This window comes from Chrysochloris asiatica, unplaced genomic scaffold (genome assembly GCF_000296735.1).
Source record: "Chrysochloris asiatica unplaced genomic scaffold, ChrAsi1.0 scaffold00067, whole genome shotgun sequence".
In the NCBI taxonomy this organism is placed as follows: Eukaryota; Metazoa; Chordata; class Mammalia; order Afrosoricida; family Chrysochloridae; genus Chrysochloris; species Chrysochloris asiatica.
This window is the reverse complement of record NW_006408585.1, coordinates 11,761,629-11,776,264: the sequence shown is the minus strand read 5'-3', so window position 1 is coordinate 11,776,264 and position 14,636 is coordinate 11,761,629.

The following is a 14,636-nucleotide window of genomic DNA, read 5'->3' as shown; positions in this document are numbered from 1 at the left end:
GGACATGCCCTGGACTGCTAGCCACAAGCTCAGTGGTTCAAACCTACCAACCATTCCTCAGAAACCCTATACAAGGTGGCTATGAGTTGGAACCAACTCGACTGCACTTAACAATATGTGTATATATATATACACATATTGAGAGAGAGAGAGAGAGAGAGAGAGAGAGAGAGAGAGAGAGAGAGACTTGTATATGCTTTCAATTAAGGGGTGACCCTGGCGTATTCTCTCAAGTTGCTAGTGGAAGGGCTGTTTTTCTTCTCTGGGTTAGTTAGCAACTGTATGTATGTTGTTGTTGTTGTTGTTAAGTGCTGTCTAGTCGATTCCAACCCATAGCGACCCTGTACAGGGTTTCCAAGGCTGTAACTCTTTACAGGAGCAGAACACCTCATCTTTCTCCCGCAGAACAGCTGGTAGTTTCGAACTGCTGACCTTAAGGCTCACAGCTGGATTCATAACTACTACGCCACCAGAACTCCTTAACTGTATGTATACTCCCTGGCAAAGCGGACTGAGTGTCACATCAGGGAACAGAAAAGTACACGGATAAAGTTTTAAAACAAAAACAACCAACACTCAGATACTTAGCACCAACCAAAGAAGACAAAATATAAAGTGTTGATCATGTAAAATCAGGCACTGTTTTAAGAGTATTTATATATTAGCTCCTCGAATCCTCCCAGGAACACTTTGAGAGAGGGGCTGTGATTGTTCCCATTTTGCAGATGAGGAAAGTCCCAGAAAGGTTAAGTAAATGACCCTACATCATATATCCAGTGAAAGACTTGAACCCAGGCAGTCTGTGCTTTTCAGCACTTCATATTTAATAAGTAGCAACCTGGGTGGCACAAATGGTTTGCGCTGAACTACTTAATGGAAAGGATTGCAGTTAGAATCCATCCTATGACGCCATAGAAAAAAGTCCGGCAGTCCGCTTCCGGAAGCTTGCAGTCGCTTAAAACCCTGTGGAGCGAGCGCTGTATTACACTAAAGGGCAAGGGCTCACCGTGAGTCACAATGGGCTCAGAGGCAACAGGTTACTATTTCATCAATAACACAATGTGCTATTCTAGGAGCTTCCTTTCCATGTGAGGGCGTTTAGTTGTTCATGACACAGTGGTTAAAAGGACAGTTTTTAGAGCCAACTTCTACTAGGTTCAAGTCATAGCTGTACCCCTTTCAGCTTGTTAAGCTTGAGCAAGGGACTTAACCTCTCTGTGCTTTCATTTTCTGATTGGTAAAATGGGCATGATTTTATGAAGGTTAAATGAGTTAGTACCTATAAGATGCCAAGGACAGTGCCTGGGACACAGAAAGCCCTCATAAAGGTTAGTCACTATTGTCACTAATTAGATTACTATCCTTTCAGGAACAGAGCAGAGTCAGGAGCAGATTGGATTTATAGAGGCCAAGAAAACATAACATACTTTCACAGCATCTTTTTTATTAATAATTTAGAAATTTGGAGGAAGAAAGTTATATAATGTGGCTACCTCCTTTTAAAGGGGATACTAGATTAGTTTCAGACTCTGTGCTGGTGAAAATCTGGCATTCATGATGACTCTAACCTACCACTTACTATTATTTAGTTTTCAGATCTCCATTTTAATGCTATTTCTCTTCCTAACATCTTCTGAGACTCAATAAACCAAGAGACTCAGGAGAAACACTAAAGATGCAGGCTACTAGCATGTTCAGACGAAACAAAGATTTTATCAAGGAAAAACTGCAAAGTCATGAGTATTGTGCATAACATTTGCCCTGGCAGAGTGTCTGACACAAGTTTATGAAAAGTGAATATTCTATTTGTTCCGTGTTTGTGTTGCTCAGTAAAGCAAAGAAGAAACATGACTTAGAACCAAAGGATGTGAAGAAATGAACAGCTTTTTGTTACAATTAGGCACCAGGATGGGAGTCATTTATCAACAAAATGGAGACATGGTCATCGTACTGTATTATTACAAATCATTCTTAATACCTTATAGAAAGGTCTTGTATACAGTACATAATTTAACCATGATGAAATGAGGGAAAGAGTCATCATTAATGAAAGGGATTCAACCAGCCAGTTGCCGACTTGTATTAAAAGAAGAAATGTAATGAATTCTGGAGAAGTTGAAAATCGTAGGTGTATTTTCTTGTAAAATTTTTTTTTTTTTTTTAGTTGTTAATAGAAGATAATTTTTGCTTTCTCATTATATAATATCTTTAAAGTAACCTTCAACTGTATTGGATCTTCATCCATCTTACAGCAGCTGAAAGATGGAAGCAAATGCATTATGTATTACTGTTTTGGATATTAGTTCTGAAAAAGCCAACTATCGTCCTCAACATCAAAGAGGGCTCCTTATCAAGGGCTTGGCTGAGAGGATAAAGCACTGGCCATTTACCTTATGACCTTGGTTCAAATCCAGATCAGGGTGCCAATGAAAGAAGTTTTGTGATCTCAGCCCCACACAGGTAGACAGTAGTCCATATCAGCAAGAACACAGATTGGCAAAATGGAAAATTTCCCTGCTTAAGATAGAGCAGACAAAAGTCCAGAGATGGGGAAATGAAAAAGCAGCCAGCTCCTATACCATCCTAGGGATGGCGGTCTTCTTAACTGGATGGGCAACTTGGAATAGCAATCCAGGGATGTGCTCCAACCTGGCTTGCAGATAAAGAAATGTGTTCTCAGAGCCTGCAACTTGTCCAAGTCTCCTCTCCAAACTCTCCCTTCCCCCACTGCTCTCCTTGTAGAGACAGAAAGCAGAAAGTCAAACTGAAGGATCTTTTGGATGCCTTTTGTAGAACTAATGTGACGCTTTTTATCTTCTGAAAAGAGTTTGAGTTGAGACTAAATGTTTCAGACTTTGCTATTAAAAATTAAGGTTAAAATGGTTAGTGATTACATTCTGAATACAGTTATTTAGATTCCAACATTTACTATTATATATTAATTTCTGTAGTGTCTTACTATCAGGAAAGAAACCACCTCCATCACGTGTGCGTGTGTGTGTGGGGGGAAGTGCACTTGTAAAAAACTTTAATGGACCAATATGAGTGGTTTTCAATTTTTCAAAAAACGAAGTATCAAATTAACAAAGTGATTATGGTTCATATTCCACATTTCAATTTATTTGATTATAAATGGGAATATATATTCCCAAAGGATGATCTTATTTTAGGCACTTTTCTCTTTGTTTCTATGCTTTATCTGGTATTAGTTTGCTAATTGAGTCCTTCCTAGGTGTTTTCTTAAGAAATATTTTAATAATTGTGGAATATCATAGTTAATATGTATTATAATCATGTTTATTTGGCATACCAAGAAGAAAACACTCCAACATTCAGTTGTACACACTTGTTTTATTTCTAAATATATATATATATAAATATAAATAATCTCTCTATAGCAAATAACTCAGCTTCTATAAATAATACCACTATCAGAAGCATTTAGGACCTTATTCTCTCTATAAAAATATTAAGTGGCATCAGTTATTTTAGAAGCAAAAGCAAATTTCTTGAGGGAAGGTGTCATTACTATGGGTTCAAACTAAAGGAAAACATCCGTTGCCCATTCAGAACTGAAGATGACAAGCACCACCCATAAAGGTGATCTATATCATCATTTCTGGGTATGGCCTCAGTAGGATAGCACTGGAGTTTCTGTTTTTAGCACAACTTGCTCATCTGACTCATCTGGTGGACTTGAAGGAAACACAGGTTGGATAGTGGTGGAGTTTGTCGGGATAGAAAACTGCATGGTGCTCCAGACATTCCAGTATTCTAGGATGGTGTTCATCCTTGGTGCCTAGCATTCATGTAACTTCCATTAGGCTAAATGGGCTTCTCTCTTATGCACAGAGGGGAGAGCAGAGGAAAGGATACAAATGCCACAGCCTTTTATTGTCAGCAAACAAAAAGGGGCACGCATTTGCCAGTTTATAAATTACTGTTTTTATTTAAAAAGGAGTTCAAAAATCACGTTCCACTTATCATTGTTAAAACCTTACATTTTTTTTAGCTGTATGATTTCATTATATGAATTACAGAACAGTAATAGAGTAATACTACTCTTAAGCCAGCTCACTTAAATTTAAGACATTCAAGACCCAATAATGCACTAGGTTCTTTAGTTCAAGTTATGCAAATAATATACATTTTTTTATTCGGCTTCCCACCAGGTTATACATGTATTATAAACACAACAAAGACCTCTTTCTTGTACACTATATTACTCAGAAGCGAGTGAAAATAGAAGCCAAAATATTGTGAATTACATTCTTCTAATGGTTTGGCTTTGTACTACTGGCTGACATATTTTAAATGCTAAAAAGAAGCTGGAACTGGAAAGAGAAATGTTGACTCACTGTTACCTACTCCTGTTGTCATTCATACTGATGTTCTTCAACGTCTAAATCAGATTATTATCTTTGTTTTCTTTAGAGTGGAACTAGCAGATCCAGCTTTGCCACATTTGGAAAATCAGCAGGGGGAATGGTCATCTCAAAAAGGCAAAAATAAAAGAAGGGACCAAAACTTAACATAAATTACCATGGCTGTCCCTGAACTTAGAACTGGGGAGAGCCTTTTCATTCTTTTACACAAAGCTTATGATCTAAATCAATATGGAATATTTTACAAGCATTGTTTCTTAAATATTTATCATAGTTGCATAAGGGTATCCATTCAATTAAAAAATACAGGTCCTGGCCCACTGATTTTAGTCAGTCTTTAAGAGAAAGGAAAGAAAAAAGCTGTGGTTCAGCAAATTGGAAATATTGTTTTATTACAAACACAGTATTCACGGACTTAGCCCAAACAAATAACTCTAGATGATGGGATGGCTATGTGTCCTTCCTAAGGCTTCCATTTATCCCAAATACTGTTCATTGGCAATAGCTCAACTGGGTAAAATTAAACTAACATTATGGATATTTCAAAAAAGTGAACAGACACAAGATTATGTGTGTCTCTGAAATATACAGATTATTCCCACTGTAATTTCATACTTAAAAAAAAAAAAAACTCCTTTACAAGTTCTACTTGTTTGTGCTGGGCAAATTGAAAACAAAAATAGGAAAAGTGGAAAATAAAAAATTCAGTCCTGTAGCTTCATGAGGGAACGTGAGCTCTGTGGGAACAAGAGAGCATTCCTTTATACTTGTATGCAATCTGAGCTTGGTGGCTTTGAAAACTCTGAAGTCGTCTACAAAACTCTTTCCTCCCTTTTTTCCCCTTAAATAAATAAATAAATAAATAAAATAAAACAAAACAAAACAAAAACCCAACTAATTTATATAATCTCATCAGTATTTCTAACAGAAATTCTCACCTCGAATTCCTTCTTGTAGTAAAGTGAGTCGCGCTCCTCTCTGGAGTACTTGGCAAATCTCAGACTCTATGTTTAATTCAACAAGTGTCAGCTGAGTTTCTCCTGTAAGCATATAGTTCTTTACAGGATGCAGAGAGAGCCATGTTGGACGGCAGACAAGGGTATTTTAAGATGGTCCATCATCTGCTAATGTGCTGCCAGTCTTCCCCAGGGCCTGTGGATGGCTTCTTTCTGAACAAAATGTAGGCCCAGAATCACATTTACTATCACAAAACATAAACCGTAATGATGCGTAGATTAAAAATCGCCCTCCATCAGATTGCTATTTAAAAAAATAAAAAAAAGACTGTGAGATCAGAATTATTTCTTAATTGCATTTCACACCTGGTTAAGATAGTGAATACAGCTGCAAGGAGATGAAAGGAATGATTGATCCTTGAAAAGAGAATAGGTAGAGCAGCAGATATTTTAGATGCAATTAGACTTCCACACACAACAGCTGGGAAGAGTTTCCAAAAGTTTTCTCTTTTGAATTTGAGTGGAAGGCCAAAGAAATAAAAATATCCTGACAACTTCTAGCGTTGTCTTGTGACTTACCAAAAAAAAAAAAAAAAAAGCAGCCTGTGAAGTATCACTGCTCTGTTTTAGTCTAATGCTACTTCTATCTTTTATCCTTTTTAATTAGAAGGCAAATTCTCAGACCGCCAGGCCTAATCCCTACACAGTGGAACAAAGCCCAGCAAAGCCTTTGAACACTGTTCAGCAGGGCAGCACAAACCCTAGTAACTGTTGGCAGTAGGGGCAGGACTCTGACCCTCATCTCAGCCATTCTCCTGCAGTTCCTGATGCTCCCTGCCCTTCAGAACCCTATCTGTTGTTCTTCTGTTTAGACTGAAAAGACAAAAGAGGAGACAATGTGGGAAACCTAGAGGATTGGCTAGGTAGGATGCAGGGAGCTAGTGATGGATAGGGACAAGTAAATGGAGTTTCACTGGAATGGACACAGTGGGGAGAATTGGATCACCAGATTAGGTCTTTAGGTTCAAGAAATTTCTTCATCCCTCACTAAATCTTTTCATGGACAATGCCACTTTTTAAACAATTGTTGCATTTCCAATTACTCCAGGAGTGTTCAAACAAATGCCTCAAACCCTCCACAAAAAGTTTGCTCATATTTTAAACTTGCCAGATGAAAATCAATAAAACAAACACCCCCAAATCAGTGGCAGACACTTACATCTCCAAAGTATTTACCCTTGTAATAATATTTGAGTCAAGAGCATAATTTGAGCTCACTCAAGCAGAGCATGCTACGAGACAGAAATGTGAATTTTCAAAGCTAATGGGAACAATCATGAATCAAAAAGCCAAATTCCAAGCATGCGTATTATGAAAAAGGATTGCTTGCTTTTCCTGCTTTGGCTAACTGTGAATTATTGAACAGGGAAACAACAGATGCTAAGAAGACTGTGCTGTAAACTCTTCCAAATTGTCCTTAGATCGAGCTCCGTATGTGTGGGAATTCCTTCTTGATGCCAGGAAGTGTAAGAGTTGTACTGGGATTTCCAAAAAAAGATGAACATTTTCTGGTTTTAAAGATATCTAGGATAGACATTTCAGGGGAAAAAGGAATTAACAAACAAAACCATCTTATTGCAAGCAAGAGTTTTGGCAGTCTCTCAGACTCTGACAGCAGGTTTTGTGAAGTCACTTTCATTTCCCCCACCTTTAGATGTGCACAGAAACACCAATAGAGTGAAATCCGTAACCCAATCAGAATGATTGTCTTTGTAATCAAATATAAAATGTGCAAAGGATCTAGCTTGGGGTGATTAAGAGGTTAATTTTAATGATAGAAAAAGGATTTGGTCAAGGGTTTGGATGAATGATGTCTAGTAAATGTAATTCATCCTGTAACCTTAAATTCAGACATAGAACTGAACACTTCTAAGGATCTTCCATTTTCAAAGTGTCCAGCAGTACCAGTGCGTTGAGTTTTATATGTAAGTAAAATACGATTTTGGAAAATTTAAACGTATGAGTTTAAATGGAAAGGTTTTTACCACATTTATTTTGAGAACACATGCTTATCTCTTTAAAAGAACAGCAGTATCTATAATTATAGCTCATTTTAAAATACAATATCTATGAATTCAAATGACAAAACCCAATATTCTCCTCAACGTCCTATGTATTTGCTCTGCATAAATGAATCCTCTCTCCAGGTCAAAATGTGGTGAAACGGATGAAGTGCATAAAGATAATTAAATACAACAGAGAACATTTAAAATCTTTCTTCAGCCTGTTTGTGTGTTCATTCTTACCTTTGATGTCTTCAGAAAAATACATTAAATGTAGCTACTTACAGGTATGTTCCCTAAAGACACTTAATGTTCATTCTTTTCTCTTGGCTTTAATTGAAAACTCTCTGAAAAATTAGGACACACTCATTATTTCTGGGACTCCCAGCAGTGATCACAATTTGCAAATAAAGTACTTAAAAGAAAAAAATTTTAAATACTCTTTGCAAAGCTGGAAGTCTTTTAAAGAAATTGTCTAAATGTTTGCATGCATTTCACTGTCTAATGCCTCAATGGAAATGATCAATAAACATTTACATAAAAAAGAATAAATTCATAATGTGTGTGTGTTTTAATAATAATTGGAAATCTTTGCCTAGTGGAAAATTATTTCTTGTTATCCATATACATGCAATCTTTTTGTTGGTAGGTTATGAAGGCCTACAGACAGCATGTTGTAATGATATTTAATACTATATTAAAAAAAAAAAAGGTTCTGAAGACTCATAGCCCGGGAAACACACATAAGCTACAGACAAATGCAAGCAGCTTCCATAAACCAAACCTGGCATCCCTTCTGTTATCAGGAAATGGCTTTTGTGTTTGTTTTTTTGTCCTTACATCAGTGTCATCTACCTGCTCACCTTAATCATATGTGTAAATTAATTTCATTTAAATGAAAGGGAAAAGAATCTAGACCAGAGGACTGTAAGGCTTTTGAAAAGAGCTTTTTCTTTTCAGAAAACAAGGCTTGCAGAAGCATTGACAAGGTGGTCTATTTTATTATTAAACATAAATGAACATGCCCAATTAGTACTTATTAGAATGTGAAAATTAAAATAAGTCAAAATAAGTCAATTGTCTGCTTCCTATGAATCATTTAATTTAGGTGTGCATAAGAGGTTGGAATGGACAGAATTGCTCAAGTTAAATGATCATGTTTTTAAAGATACAGGTTAGTTTGTGTTACTGTGATCATGTATTTCTTTCACTCAAGTTAGCTTTCTTTAGGAATAAGTCTTAGAGAGAATTTTGGAAACTTGCAATGTAAATGACTGTAAATACAGAGTTCAGTCAAAACAAATACTAACCCCACCATCCCCACCCCACCCCCAAACAAAAGAAGCCAATCCTTAATTCTGTATGCTGATCCATCATGACTGTATAACTATATCATTAATGATGTTCTCTAACTGGGGAAGTCCCTACCCGAGAATGTAAAGGATCAAAGAAAACATTCTTTTCTGTCTGGTACACTTAGTAGTCCTGCCTCCCAACAGTGGGATAAAAGGAATTTGCTAAACTGTTGCCATTTTGCAACATCTGCTATAATTCCCCTAAATCCAGATTTGTCTGACACACAGAGGCCTGTTCTTACATCATTGCCATGTGACAGTATAACACCAGTCACATCAAGCTTGGGGAACTGCAGCTTCAGGCTATGATAATATGAAGAAAACCTTTTTGCCTAGGGCAAAACACTTGTAACAAAGTATTATTCATCTGGCCAATTTAAATCTTCTCTCAAAAAGGTACCCAGAAACATATGCGTATGCCTTTGTCAAAGGCTAGAGCAGCTCATAGGCAAATGACCTGAACCAAGAGTACAAAACCTAATGTCCTGATTAATTACTGCTAAGCAGCTCTGATACAGAAAAGAGAACGCTGGTACTAATCCTTAACCCTGTCCTACATTCTTAAAATAGCCAAAACATTGCTGACAGTTACAAAAACAAACCTGTCCACGGTTAAAAGAAAAAAAAATTGTGCATGATCATTTGGTGGCCTCTGCCTTGTAGAGCAAGGATGGAGTTCATATCCAAAGACAGATTAGGGAGTTACCAGTCCTGTGGACTTTTTAGAATAAGGGCACAGGCTTGGGAGGTGGGTAGGGAGGGCACAAAAATCTCTGAAGGGCAAAACAACTCCCAAGACCCAAACAGAGATCATCTAAATGGTGTCCTTATGTTTAAGATTCAGCTTGCAGGAGTTTGAGCTTGACTGAAATTTGTTCTTTGTAAGAGTTGGGTAACATCAGTACAATATGTGTTTTGCTGATCAACCCAGAGCAGGGAGACTGTTTTCCTAAGACTTGTATTAAGAAGGGATGTTTAGTCTCCTTTTACCTATTAAAAACAACAGGATGCTCATACTTCCCTAGAAATACCAGATGTTTTAGAATTTTTAACTATTTCAGTTAGAAAGCTATTCTGAATTCCTCAATTACTCAAATAATACCTGCCTTTATTAATAAAGCAGACATCTGAGGCCCCTTTCATTTTATGGAAGAAGGGCATTGCTTGTCTTAACAAAATTTCTCTTATTAAAATAAACAACAACAAAACCACTCCTTTAAGACCTAAAAGATCAAAGGTGGCAAAAAATGGTTGGAATGGTCACTAAAAGGTTGCCGGTTTGAACTTATCTGACAACACTAGAAGAATCAGGGCCTGTTGATTTGCTTCTGTAAAGATTACAGCCAGGAAAATTGTATGCAGCAGTTCTACTCCATGACACGTGGGGGTCTCGTAAGTTAAAAAAAAAAAAAAAAAAATCAAAAGGTCACACAAAATTTTAGTGAATCTATTATCAGCCATATATTACTCTATAACAGGTGAAATCAAACAAAACACCCTTCTAGACTTCATTTCAAACTCAGCACTTTCATAACATGAATTCAATACAAATCATGATTTCTTATTTATTTCAAAGACTTGACATCATTCCACAAGCATAGCTAGTCCCTTACCACAGTTCAGGAAATGGTAAGGACCTGCAAAGGCAGTCAAGGTGGCTTTTAGAGGGTCATTTTACCTCCTGAGCTGTTACTGATGCTGAGGACAGGGGACAATAGTTTCACCTGAGATGTACTCATTATAGTCTAATTCCATTGTAGATTTCCAGAACTATTCCTATGTGCAAGACTGTCTTTATTTACAGACACAAGTCTTCACATTCCTAACAGCCCTCACCCTCCATTTTCCAGTCCCGTGTTTAACAGACTGCACCAGAAAGTCATTTCCCATCAGTTTGGATTAAACACCAATCCATTCAGGCCACCTGAGAAAAAGCAAAGCTCCTTTACCAGGGCAGCCTGAGTTTTGATAGACTGTTGGTATTTCTAAAGGCACTGAACTCACTCCCTTCCTCAACGGACCCCCAAAGGATGCATCTTCGTTTCCCATTATTCCTCAGTTCCCTTCTTTCTGAATTAGGGTGACTTACTTTCTCATATCCTGGTGTGGCGCTGTGAGGTCGGTTTTAACTTCAAGGTCGGGAGTTCAAGCTCACCAGCCGCTCCTTGGAAATCCTATACGGGATCGCTATGGGTCAGAACCGACTAGATGGCACTTAACAACAACAACAACAACAACTTTCTCATGTGGAGTCCTGGTGTGTCACCACAGGATAATGCAATGTCATTGGTAAAAACTCACCAGCAGTTCCTTGGAAACCCTATACAAGGTTGCTTATGAGTAGGAACCGACTCAACCGCACTTAATAACAACAACTTTCTCATTAATGAAAATGTAACTTTGGAATTCTGGTGGTGAAAACGGTTAAGCAATTGGCTGCTAACCCAAAGGTTAGCTGTTCAAAACCACCCAGGGCACCTCAGGAGACAGATCTGGCAATATGTTCTTATAAAGATTACAAAATCCTATGAAGTAGTTCAACTCTGCAACACATGGGGTCACTATGTGTCAAAATCAACTTGATGACCCCTAACAACAGCCAGGAGGCTAATTACATGCCCACCCCAATTCTGAGGAACAACTGATCTGAGAGCTGACAAGCTGTTAGGGAGAGTGTTCCTCTCTGACATTCAACCCAGGGACAGAGTGAAAAACCGGCTCACTTTTCAGGTAGGAACATACAACTTGGTCACCTTTCAGAAGTGGAAGAGTCAAGATTGACACAAATTGCTGGGAAATTTTTCTTCTCTGATGATGTGCAATTTTTTGGTTATTTTTGCAGGTTAAAACAGATGAGTTAAAAAGTTTGAAGATAGCTGCTTCCTTGAATTTGAACTGAAATATTATTAAGGATAAAAAAATGCCAGACTAAAACATTTTCCATTTTCCTTTTATTTATCAGTTTCTTTCTAAGGCATGGGTATATACACCATGAAAAACACAGCAATTTTGGATTAGAAAGACCCGGGTTCGATACTTGGCTCTGCCCTAACAGCTGTTTGACCCTCAGTGAAAGACTTGAGCTCTCCAAACCTCAGTTTCTTCAGCTATAAAATGGGAAGAAACTAAACCGATTTCATTGGGAGGATGAAATGAAATCATGGATGTAAAACACTGTAACCTGCATTTCACAGGGCAAGAGGGAGTGGTGGTTCAGGAAGATTAAAGCATTTATCAAATGTCACAATCACACTTTAATGTTTAATAAAAGGGAAGGTGTGGCGCTGTGGGTTAATGTGCCAGACTGCAAAGCCGTTTGAACTGCAGGGTCGGTGGTTCAAGCTCACCAGCTGCTCCTCAGAAACCCTATACAGGGTTGCTATGGGTTGGAACTGACTCGACAGCACTTCACAATAACAACAACACTGTAATTATCAAGCCAAGCAGCATGGATTCTCACTTACTTCAAAATAACTCATTTCAAAGTTGAGGGCCTTTGCTCTTTGAGTTGAGACAGCTTCCTTTTGGACTAGCTCCTCAGAGGTCTTGCCAGGAAAGTACAAGGGAAAGGACCAACTCCACTTTGTGCTAGGCATTTTTAAAATGTGGCCTTTTAAATCAATCCAGCAACTCTTCTAGTTGTCAACTCATATTGAGAGAGCAGGATCTAGAGCCTTAGAAATGTCCAGTCACTTGTCAAAGGTCACAGGCATGGTTCATGGAGGAATCAGGTTTGTAAATCCAGGTCACCCTGCCCGTGGGGACAGTGCTCTTTCCACTTGGACTTAACTGTCCCGGCTCTCAGCACGGTTCTCAGCTCATCAGCTCAGGGGCATGAGAGTGGGTGGTTAGGTGTTAAGAGAAAAAGTAGCTCCACCTATGGAAAGAACAGCCTATGTAGCAGGTCCCAGAAATATACCTCCAGAAATTCCTCTATCAGCTCAGCAAAACAATAAAGTTGCCTAGAATGAAGCCTACATAGAAACCAATCTCAAGTAAAAATAGGAATCAGAGTTCAACAACTGGGTAACTAAAGAGAAAAGACCCATCTGGTTTAAAAACAAAAACAGAAACACCTTTCAGGGTGGTATGACCAAGCAAAGGAGAGAAACAGAGTTAGCGAAACATCCACATTATTTCCAAGTGGAATGGGGGCCTAATACCATGCATTTTTGTCTATTTAATAGAAAAATGGGTTAGTAATAATGAAAATGTTTCTGACCTGTTTTTCTTTCCCCTCTAACTCAAACTCCATAGTCTCCTGAATTCAGTAGAGATGGTGAGTTGGTTGGTTGTTTTGCGCCGTGGAGTTGGTTCCGACTCATAAGCGACCCTGCATAGGGTTTCCGAGGCTGTAAATCTTTACGGAAGCAGAAAGCCTCATTTTTCTCCTGCAGGATGGCTGGTAGTTTCGAACTGCTGACCTTGAGTTTTGTAACCTCTATGTCCTGGTGTGGCGCTGTGGGGTAATGCACCAGACTGCAAAGCCATTTGAACTGCAAGGTAGGCAGTTCAAGCTCACCAGCTGCTCCTCGGAAACCCTATACAGGGTCGCTATGGGTTGGAACCGGCTCCACGGCACTTCACATACGTACATGCTGCCGCTACCAAAGCTCCTTAGAGATGGTAAGTAGAAGACAGAAAACTAACAAGAATCCACACAAGTCCATTGTTGTCGACTCAGTTCTTACTCACAGTGATCCTCCAGGACAGAGCAGAACTGCCCCAGAGAGTTCTTAAAGCTGTACATTTTAATGGAAACTTAACCTGCAGAGCAGCTGTTAAGTTTAAACCACCAGTACCTTTCCCCTAGCAGCCTAGCTCTTTAGCCACTGCACCACCAGGACTCCCTCCAGAATCCACAAGGGTACTCTGTACCTTTGTGGGCTCCAAGATCCCCAGGTGAATTAAGAAATGTGCATCAGACTCACCTGGGGCTTGTTAGAATGCAGATTATATTTAAGTAGGTCTTCAGGGTAGAGCCTGACATTGTTTTTCCAACAAGGAGCTAAGAGAGCAGAAAAGTTTAAATGACACAATGCAGGCCTCTCTTTAGACTTCTTGAAAATGTTAGTGTAGCCCTTTGAATTCAGAGTATCCAGATTGAGGCTAATCTACAAACTTGAATGTATGTCTCATTCCTAGACCTCAGAGGAATCTCTGCGGGAGACTGTGGGACAGGTATTCAAGTTAGAGCAGGTAAGATAGCCAGATTCCTACTTTAAATCCAAATGGACAGGAAAAGAAAGATTTGTCAGTGATCTAACAAGCTTGAGCGATAACCTCTGAATAGAGACCAGGCCGATTGTCTTTAAACCAAACTTCCTATTTCAATTAAACTTTGAACGTGAACAATTGGTTGTTAATAGGGCTTAAAGGATAGCTATGCAGGAGAGTTTCTGAATCACCTGGAAAGGCAAGCCTAGCTTTACCAAGCACAGACCTCCTTTCCTTTAATGTGCCTCTCGTGACCCTGGCAAAGTGAAAGGGAATCAAGTGGCGGTTGGTGGTTGGTGGTTCATGCGCTGTAGAATCAGTTCCCACTCATAGTGACCCTGCATAGGGTTTCTGAGGCTGTACATCTCTATGGTAGCAGAAAGCCCCATCTTTCTCCCATAAAGCAGCTGGTAGTTTCGAACTGCTGACTTTGAGGTTAGCAAACCTATTTGTAAACAGCTTCTACTCACCAGGGCTGAAACCTTTGGGGTCAGAGCTCACTTTTTTTTTTTTAAGGATCTGCTCAATCACAGCATCTGGGCCATATATGTTGTTGTGTATTTATTAGGTTGCCCAATAGCAGATTCAGGTTCCGTTGACAATCTGATTGACACACCTTTTACAAGAACTTTGGCTACCATCACCTACTGATTCCTGGGG